Source organism: Somniosus microcephalus, chromosome 12 (assembly GCF_052327205.1).
Source record: "Somniosus microcephalus isolate GS21.2 chromosome 12, FLI_Smic_1.0, whole genome shotgun sequence".
In the NCBI taxonomy this organism is placed as follows: domain Eukaryota; kingdom Metazoa; phylum Chordata; class Chondrichthyes; order Squaliformes; family Somniosidae; genus Somniosus; species Somniosus microcephalus.
Genome location: NC_140998.1, coordinates 45,364,261 through 45,374,522, shown reverse-complemented (window position 1 = coordinate 45,374,522; position 10,262 = coordinate 45,364,261). Strand labels below are relative to the sequence as shown.

General features: G+C 45.2%; 1 long non-coding RNA gene across 1 annotated transcript; it reads right to left on the bottom strand.

The window, feature by feature from the left end:
- Nucleotides 1-665: 665 nt before the first annotated feature.
- Nucleotides 666-3,475, bottom strand: LOC147109135 (uncharacterized). Its single transcript, XR_015080415.1, has 3 exons — nucleotides 3,399-3,475; nucleotides 2,333-2,471; nucleotides 666-828 (listed from the first exon to the last, which is right to left on the bottom strand). It is a non-coding gene; the product is annotated as an uncharacterized LOC147109135 (long non-coding RNA).
- Nucleotides 3,476-10,262: the final 6,787 nt, after the last annotated feature.

Here is a 10,262-nt window from a genome sequence, read left to right as displayed (position 1 = left end):
GCAAACAAGAATATGTGCAGTAATATTCAAATAATAGCTGAGGAAGGATGTTCTTGCCATGGAAGGAGTTCAGCGAAGATTCACCAGGCTGATACCTGGGATGGCAGGAATGACGTATGATTTGGTCGATTGGGCTTGTACTCGCTGGAGTGTAGAAGAATGAGAGGGGATCTCATTGAAACTTATAAAATTCTGACAGGACTGGATAGACTAGATGCTGGAAGAATGTTCCCGATGGTCGGGGAGTCCAGAACCAGGGGTCACAGTCTAAGGATAAGGGGTTAGCCATTTAGGACAGAGATGAGGAGGAATTTCTTCACCCAGAGAGTGGTGAACCTGTGGAATTCTCTACCACAGAAGGCAGTAGAGGCCAATTCATTAAATATATTCAAGAAGGAGTTGGATATATTTCTTAAGGCTAAAGGGATCAAGGGATATGGAGAGAAGGCAGGGACAGGGTACTGAATTTGGATGATCAGCCATGATCGCATTGAATGGCGGAGCAGGCTCGAGGGGCCGAATGGCCTACTCCTGCTCCTATCTTCTATGTTTCTCTGTTTCTATGTTTCTAATAGCTGACATAAAAAATAAAATATGAAAATAAGTTACTTTTGTGAAACCACAAATAGTCTTTACTTCAAACTGGAGTGCTTCCTCTTCAAGACTAGGTAGTCAGACAAATCTGTCTATATCCTCACAGCTTGCAAAATCACCAGACACTTACTGAAACTTGGCTTTGAGGGAGTCACTGATATGCTTCATGAAATGACTGTCCATGGAATACAACTTTTCTTTCCATACTGTTAAGGGTTTGATTTTCTGCTTTTCCTTCATAAAAAAAGTAAAAATCATTTGTTCAAATAAAAAGTTATCAATGCCATTCCATAGAATTTGTTCTGATATAATAAAGGAACCAAGATATATTGCCTACGATTTTTTTTTAAAAAAGGAACCCATGTTGCTTACATTAGGCTTTCTTCACAAGTCTGCATAAAAATTGAGACTCCCCTATGTCTTTGTAACTAAATGGGCTACCTAATGTGGCATTAAGTCATACAGATATTGGCCGAGGCTTTCCGCCTCCACCAACAGATTTTTCAGCAGAGCTGTTGTGGGCCGAGGCAGAAAGCAGCTAGGGGAACACGGTGCAGAACTCCCACCTCCCCGCTCCTTCCCACAGGCCTGTTCTGTCAGGATAAACTGTTCAGCGTGGTAGAGATATACAAACGGTAAAGACAGCCACCACTGGGTTCCTTGCCATTTGCACTCTCGGAATGCCGAAAGGAAGGTTACCCATCAGTCCACAGCGATCAGCATTCAGAGATGAGCAGAGGGGGCCCAGGGTAAAAAGAGGCACCAAGCACAGGCCTCATTAGTTTGATGATAAATCTTTTAATTAAAAGATTTTTTTGAAGCCGACAGCTCAGTGGTCACCTCTTTCTCTGTCCCCATCCTCGTGTAACTCCCTGATGAAGACTGGGAAGCCCACCTCCCATATATAAATGACCCAGGGTTGGAAATACAGCTGGGGTCAGCAGGGCATCTCAGTCAGATGGAAGTCTTGGCCTGCTGGAGATGTGCACTAAACAAATGAGATGGAGGGAGGAAGCCTGGGCCAACCGGCTCCAAATCTGATTACTGCGCAGCAATTGGAGCATTGTATTTGTCTCTGCTCTGGTGTTACAGCAGTGAATGGGGGAAAAAGACTTTGTTCCCCTTTCAGATTGCTGTCCAATAACCTCTGCTACACAGTGCAAATGTGTAGGTATGGATTAGCTTGACTGTGAATCTCTCAGTGAGTAAATGGCACACCAGGACTCATTTGGCTTACACAAGAACGAGAACCATTTTGGGAGAGATAGCACAGGACATCTGGCAGTTGTGGAGCCATAACAATCAAGTTTGCATGGGATCGACGGGCCGAATGGCCTTCTTCTGTGCTGTAACCATTCTATGATTCTATGAAGATGTGGTGCCTTCAGGAAAGTAGGGTAAGTAAGCAAATGGGAGAAGTTTTTTTTAAGAACATAAGATACCTAAGAAATAGGAGCAGGATTAGGCAATTTTGCCCTTCAAGCCTGCTCCACCATTCAATAAGATAATTGCTGGTCTTCTACCTCAACTCCACTTTCCCGCCCTATCCCCATATCCCTTAATTCCCTTAGAGTCAAAAAATCTACCGATCTCTGTCTTGAATATATTCAACGACTGAACAGCCTACTGGGGTAGAGAATTCCAAAAATTCGTAACCCTTTTTATTATAAGATTCTGATTTGTGAAGATGTTTGTTTTCCTAGCAACCTGAGGAATAAATTTGCATGCACAGACTTACAAGTTAAACTTCTTTGGAAGAGTATCTTTACTCCCGTTTGTTTTTTGTTCATTGGAGTTAGCTGAATAAAAACGAGAAGAACAAGATGGCAGATTGGAGGGCCCACCAGAAGTTGGGCAATGACTCTGGAGCGTCCCATCTAAAGTAAAGTACAACACATTACCACACACGCTTACATATCTGTGCTCTGTTACTATTTGCTCTCTCTATGGAGTAATGTTGTGTTGACAATTTTATGAGGCTACCATGCCATAGTAAGTGAATACCAAGATAGAAATGAAACTTTAAAATAAATCGACAGAAACTTTTATTTTTTACACAATGAAACTGCTAATATTTCTCAAAGGATTTGTTGTATAAATATTGTTGGCCACCAGCGTGATACAACATAAATATAACTCATCGAACTAACCAAAGAGAATGCATTTGCAGTTTTGATTTTTGTGAGCGTCAATTTTGGAATGTCAGTTTGGCTCAGACGTGAGAGTGAAGATCATAGATTTTAGGCCCTATTCCAGAACTTGAGCACATAATCTACATTGGCGCTTCAGTTCAATACTGAAGAAAGTGCTGCCGATCAAATAAGATGCTAAGGTGAGACCTTATCTGCCTGTCCAGGAGGACCTAAAAGAGACCACGGCATTATTTGAAGAACAGGTAGTTCGTCTGGCATCCTACCCAACATCCTTCACTCGACCAATACCATCAAAACAAATTAACTGGTCATTTATCTCATTTGCTTGACCTTGTTTGCATGCAAATTAGCTGCTGCATTTGCCTACAAAACAACAGTAACTACTCTTCAAAATACGCTATACAAATGCAAGTTCTTTGACCATTACACAAATAGGTCTATTCTTGTTAATAATGTTATATATTTCTAGTAATCATGGCTATCCTCTAAGCCAATAGGAACATTTACAGATTCAGTAAATCCTTCTTATTAAACAGGTTCCATTATATAAAATATTATTTTCTATACAGAATATATATTTAAACAGTGTCTTTCTTGATTGTACATAAATTGCAGTGATGCTGCAGCAAGGTCTGAGAATGGTCTACTTACCAAATGACAGTGGAGTATTTTTTGTAGTTGCAGCAATTTGAGAATTAGATGCTGTTGTAGTAAGTTTCCTAGAAGATGAATGTTGCAGAAAGTTAAGGATGTGAAATTTGTTTTAACTACAAACATTTCAACCAAAATAATTTTATAGATCACGTAGATATGGGACCAGAATTCACTGTAACCAGCGAACGAACAGCGCCCACCGTTTGTTAGACTTGCCATTGCCCGTTTCATTTCCATGAGCTTTTGCACGGTGAGTTGCTGCAAGTGGGATATCGAAATGTCACGGCGCCCTCTACAGGACATCTGGGACCTGTGTGAACGGGGCAAGTAACTGTGCCTCTCCTTAACCAATCAGATTGAAGAACAGCGCAGAGTCTGAACCAGGAATTATAAGTTAGAATAGTGAATGCAATGTCAAATCAGGTATAGAAAATAAAATAAAGAGAGGGAAAGAAAGATTTGATTGACAGAGAGAGAAAAAAAGAGACAGAAAGAAAAAGTTTTAAAAAAATGTAATTTAATTTTTTTAAAATCTCCAACAACACTTAATAGCTGAAGGAATGAGACTCCACATTTGTAAAAGTTAATTTTCAGTGCCAGAAAGGTTGCTTGGCAGTAATTAAGACTCATCACGCCATTACACTGAAATGGACAAGCTCTAACTTTCTGTGACGAGTTCAGTCCGTATCTACGATGCAAGTACAGGAACTTCACGCCATTCAATACATTTGAATGGGGAGCCAGACGGAGAGATGTTGGGACAGAGCGTTGTTGTTGTGTATGTACCTTTAAGGGAATAACTGGTCTCAGACTGCAGTACCGGCAGTGACCACCCCTGTATAAAAGGCCCTAGCAGGCTTCTGTAGTTTCAGTTTCCAGGTTGTCTCCATTCAGTAAAGACTTGTTATAATCAACTCCTGCAGTCCGTGTCTCAATTATACACGGACATAATACTTGTAAAGTCTGTGGGTTGTACTGTTAATAACGACACAGACTTCAGGAGTAACAAACAAACAGGTCTTTACTATTCGAAGGTCCGGGCGAATCTGCCCAAGGAATCATGCCACAACACTTATATACCGGTGTGGTCACCGTCGGTATTACAGTATACAGAAGCCAAACAAGTAGTGCCACACATAAAGTAGTTCTCTTAAAGGTGAACGGTTACATACACTACAATCCTCCCTTTTTAGCTTATTACATACAGAGTCCCCATTAAACATAACATATCTTCAACTTCATATAAAACAATTTACAGACATAGTCTCGGTGGGAAACAGTTCACAGATTCAGTCTCTGATCTTGACTCGGTCCGAACAACATCTCTTTGGTGTAGATGGTTCACATTGCTAGCGTGACTCCTCCATATCCTTTTCTTGACGTAACAGCTTGAACTTTCGTCCTGCTGAACCAGCAGTGCTGACTTTTACAACAACTGGGTTGCCTTGATATTTTCCTACTTCCCAACTGATTTAACTCCTTTCGTAGGGTCCACGCATGATCTGGTAGAAGTGATAATATTTGAGATAGTTATCATCTTCTGCTTCTTTTTCTTTTCTGCTTTTTGGAGACTCTCGGGGCTCCCTTATCAGCTGCCAGCTGTAGCGCCACCAACTCTCTATGTTCCTTCGACTTTAAGTGCTTCATCCTGATTTCGGCACTTTGGGAGTTTTCATCACAAACTGGGCAGACCACATCCTCGTAATATTCAGTGTCACTCAACAGGTCATGGTAATATTCGGGTTCGTCCTGAGTTAGGCCAGCGAGAGGGCCTTCTACTTCCTCCTTACCCATCTGGACGTTAGCTGACTGTGGTTCCTTCCCTAGACATCTTTCTTGAAAAGACTTCTTCATGCATTCATCTTCATCCCGCTCTTCCTGGGTTTCCTGCAAATCCTTCACTAATGACCTCATTTGTGATTTCAATACTTCCCCTTCCGTCGGGGATTGATTGATATTCAATCCTTCTACTGGAGCAGCTGTTTCAACATTCTGTTGTTCACATAGACGTGATTCAGCGTACTTTTGGCATCCCAGTAAAGTCTGTTTTGCAACCTCAGCTATTTCCCTAACTTTTGAGAGCTCCGAACTCCTTCCCGTTGAAGATTGAAGCTCGTGTTCAGATTGTTCCCATTGCAGAGTCTTTTCCCTCAGCACATGAAGGAGTTGGCTGACCGTTAACTCTTCCACGGGAACACTGTGGATCAGAGTCTTCTCCATTTCATCCACCTTTTCCTCCAATGCTTCCACCTTCTTTTCCTCTTGTACTTTGGCTTTCAGCGCTCGGAAAAGTTGCGCCCTGATGCTCTCTAGTTCATGTTCAGGGACCATTCTTACAGTCTCTGAGTTTCTTACAGTTTCCTTTTCTTCCACTGAAAGGATTCCCAGTTGAATCTGTTCTTCAAGTTGTTGAACCTCGGTCATTGCCGCCTCATATTTGTCTTGGGTTTCCTTCAATATTTTTATGAGTTCTTGGACATCCTGTCTTTCATGTTCTGCCATGTTTTTCACCTCTAATTTCTCATCTATGGATGGAACTTCTACCGATGAGTCTGTCTTGGCCTTGAGCTCATCAAGAATTTCCTGCAGCCTTTGGACTTCTTGCTCATGTTCAACCTTTAGTTGTTCATATGCTTCTACTGAAACTAGCTTTTCGGAGGTTGCCGAGTTAACCCCCTCCAGAATTGTAGCCTGGGCCTGTTCATACTGTTCTTTCAACTTCTCACACTCTGCTTGTAAGGAGTCGTAGAGAAGAACTGGAATAACATCCTGGCTTCCTGAAGATTCCTCTTCATTTGCTTCTTTCGCAATTTCCTGTTGGAGTTCAGCCAAGGCTGCTATGCTATCTGCCTCTCGAAGTCTCACTGCCATCAAATCTTCTTTATTCTTGCAGTCTATCTCAGCCATTTTCCGTTTACTTTCATTTAACTGAGTGAGTAGTCCCTTATTCTGGGCTGAGAGATATTGCACCTTCTCATGTGGACCATAGCACTCCTTCTCTGCTCGACATAGCTGGCTACTGCTGATTTGGTTCTGTGTTTCAAGTTCCAACATCCTTTGCTTAGCTTCTTTCAGTTTCGCCCCTATAAGCTCCTCTTGCAACATGGCCACATTATTCACATCAGGTAAAGAAGCGTTTCTCTTTTCCATGTCCAAGATTTTTTTCTGCATCTCTTTAAGTGCACACTGCGATTCAGCTTCTCTTAACCTTGCCTGCATTAGCTCCGTCTCCAATTGCAGAACAAAATCCTCAGTGTAGCGTGGTTTGCCTTTATGCTGTATCTCTAGATCATGCAAATATTCTAACTCCTGAACATCATAAGGGAGATGTGATCGGTAATTTGTCACGATGGCTCTATGGTCGCTCTTTGCTTGAGCTAGCTGCCTCTGCTGTCTTTCCAGGTTCTCCCATTCGGTGTCCCAGAACTTTTCCATTGTTTTCATCTCTTGTACGAGACGGTAACTCAACTGTTCTAATTGTTGTCGTACTTTGAAATAAGTTTGAGTCCGAGTTCGGTGTTCTTCCGTCGTGGATAAGTCCTTAACTTGAACAGGCTCAGAATTCTCTGTCAAACTGGAGTTCTGCTCTGAAGCTTTATTCTTCTTGGTAGCATAAGCCTTTATGCATGTCTTCGTTTTCTCCACCATAGTCGGCAAGTTCATTTTAGCCTTGTCTTCCATATTTGCGTTGGTCTTATCGTCATCCGTTTCAGAATCTGAGTTGATAGCTTGCACCGAGTCCTCACTCATTATGGCTTTTAGGTAGTGCCCTTCCATGTCTATTTTCTTGATCCACTCCCGTCCTAGAAGTGGTGGTCCTCCCTCAGATAATACGTACAAGTTCATTCTTGGGTGTTCTTTACCCCTATCTCTCACCTTGACTCTTATCTTCCCCATGGGGTATACCTTATGCCCCGTGTATGTCTGCAATACAAACTTGGTATTTCTTAAGGGTATGTGAGAGAATAGCCGGTGGTAGTCCCTTCGATTTATGACTGATAGAGCTGATCCAGTGTCCAACTCCATTCTTACTTGGACTCCAGCTATTTTTAGTATGACCCAGATAGTTTGTAGGTCAGCTTCCTTACTCACATTGTGAATTCTCAGACTACCCAGCTCCTGGCTGTTTGGGTCTGAGTCTGAATTCTGTTCGTCTGAACTCTTCTCAGCCACCTTGTGTACCTTGTTGTACTTTTCTTGTGGTGGCTTCCTTTGGTTGTTGGTCTTCTTCCCTGACCGGCATACCTTAGCGATGTGACCCAGTTTGCCACATTTCCTACATTCTTGGTTCTTAAACCAGCATTGATTCTGGTCGTGTGTTGTCTTCCCACAACGATAGCATTTTGTTGTACTCGAGGTAATTTGGTCCACCCCGAGTGCCGCCGCCTTCAGCTGCATTTCCGCCGTTCCTTTCGCTGCGGCTTCGTGCGATGCAGCTATAAGGACAGCCCTGTCTAGTGTGAGGTCGTTCTCTTCCAGTAGTCGCTTTTGCGTCCCTTCTTTGGACAATCCACATACGAACTTGTCTCGCAGTGCCTCTGTCAGATTCCCTCCGAACTGGCAGTCTTTCGCCAGCCTACGCAGTTCGACCAAGTATTCCGCGTTACTTTCGTCTTTCTTCTGCGTTGTTGCATAGAATTTGAATCGTTCAGCCAGCATCAACGGTGTGGGGTTCAAGTGATCCTTTAGCACTGCTATAATATCATCGAAAGTCTGATCCGCCGGTTTAGCTGGTGAGAGAAGATGCTTCAACAACCCGAATGTTTTCGCACCCATCATGTTAAGTAAGGTTAAAGCTTTTTCATCCTTAGCTATTTTGTTAGCCTTACAATGTATCTCAATACGTTCCACGTACGTGGCCCAGTCTTCTATCTCAGAATTGAAATCGTTGATGTCCGCCCGCTTAGGCATCTTCCTTTCCTTGGGTACAACACAAGTATTTCTTTAAGTATTCTTATTTATTTGTTTATTTCTAAAATGGCGGTTTTCCCGCGAAAATGGCGGTTTCCCGCTCTTTCCTTCTCTCCTCGCCCACTTCAATGGCGGATTCCCGCTTCTGTTGTCTTCTCCGCCTAATGGCGGCTTCCCACGTTTCTTCCCTGGTGGAAGGGGTACGCTTTCCCCACAGCGGACAGGTTCAGCCGCTGGGCTGGCTTCCGCACAGCTCCCCTTACTCGGCTCTGTCTTTCTCTCCCGCTCGCACGGCTCTACCGGCGCTGGGTACCCCGTTCACGGAGAACAGTTCAGCCGCTGGACTGGCTCTCACGCAGTCTCTCTCCCCTTGCTCGGCTCTGTCTCTCTCTCCCCCACGTTCGGCTCTACCGGCGCTGGGTACCCCGTTCACGGAGAACAGTTCAGCCGCTGGACTGGCTCTCACGCAGTCCCTCTCCCCTTGCTCGGCTCTGTCTCTCTCTCCCCCACGTTCGGCTCTACCGGCGCTGGGTACCCCGTTGGTGGAGAACAGTTCAGCCGCTGGACTGGCTCTCGCGCAGCCTCCTTTGGTCGGCTCTGCCTCTCCCACACGCCCGGCTCCCGTTCGCCTCCCAGCCCTCACGCAGTCCGGTGCTTCCCTCCCCGGCTGCGGCTGAGTTTCTCTCTTCCCGCGCCTGCTCCCGGTCTCAGCGCTTCGTGGCTTCGGTCGCTGCCCGGCTTTTCCCGCCGATCGCGGTCCGGCTATCTCACGACGCCGTTGGACCCGACTTCCTGACCAGCTCTGCTCCCCCTCGACCGTGGTCGAGTGCACAGCCCTTATCCTCCGGATTTCGTTACACTTTCCCCTACTCACAGTCTCCGCGGCCGCCTTGTTTCCTGCTGATCGGCTCACTCCGCACCGTGGTAGAAGGGTAGTCAGTGCCTGTTGCTGATGGAAGCTTTTGTTGCTAAGTCTTCCTCCTTTCTATTGCTGCAGCCTCGTGTTTTCTCCCAGCATAACGACGAGGGCGGTTGCCTCTCTTCGACGCTCTTTAGTTGCTTTGGTAGTCTTGCCGCAGGGTACGATCGGACTCGTCGCCACTGTAAAGTCTGTGGGTTGTACTGTTAATAACGACACAGACTTCAGGAGTAACAAACAAACAGGTCTTTACTATTCGAAGGTCCGGGCGAATCTGCCCAAGGAATCATGCCACAACACTTATATACCGGTGTGGTCACCGTCGGTATTACAGTATACAGAAGCCAAACAAGTAGTGCCACACATAAAGTAGTTCTCTTAAAGGTGAACGGTTACATACACTACAATACTGGCGACGAGTAAGAAACAAACTTACCTGCAACTCGGCAGCACCTCAGACGACGTTATTGAAGGTCGGAGCCAGAAGAAAGAAAAAAAAAATATTCCAAAGAAACTCGAGAAACGGGCGTCGACCGTGGGCAACCGCCCTCCAAATCATCGAATTGAAAAATTGCAGGAGAGACTGTCGAGAGCCAGGCTTGGTTCTCCAGTCTGTGGTTTCCCAGCTAATCGGGCTGGTGGCAGGTAGTGCACTGATCCTTCCTGGGCTGCGGCGGGCTAGAGCTCGATCGGGTGGCTCTGCAACGGGGCCGGGCAGCGAGTCGGGAAGCAAAGAGAGAGAGAGAGGGTGGAGCACACAAGGCGTGGCCGGTGCTTCGCAGCCGGGCAGCGTTCGGGCCTAAGAAGAGGGAGGGAAGTGTCCCAGAGGGTCCGCTCCACGACGGGAACGGTTCTTCAATTAACAGAGCAAATATTGAAGCGCGATAGAAAAATAAAAATAGCGCGGAGAGCAGCGTTGGCAGCAGCGATCGGGGAGGTGCGAAGACCATAGGGCGTCGCCATTACAGGATAGTAAAATAAATATAATCGCCAGTAACAGCGTTGGCAGCAGCGGCAGCAAAGCGCGGGAG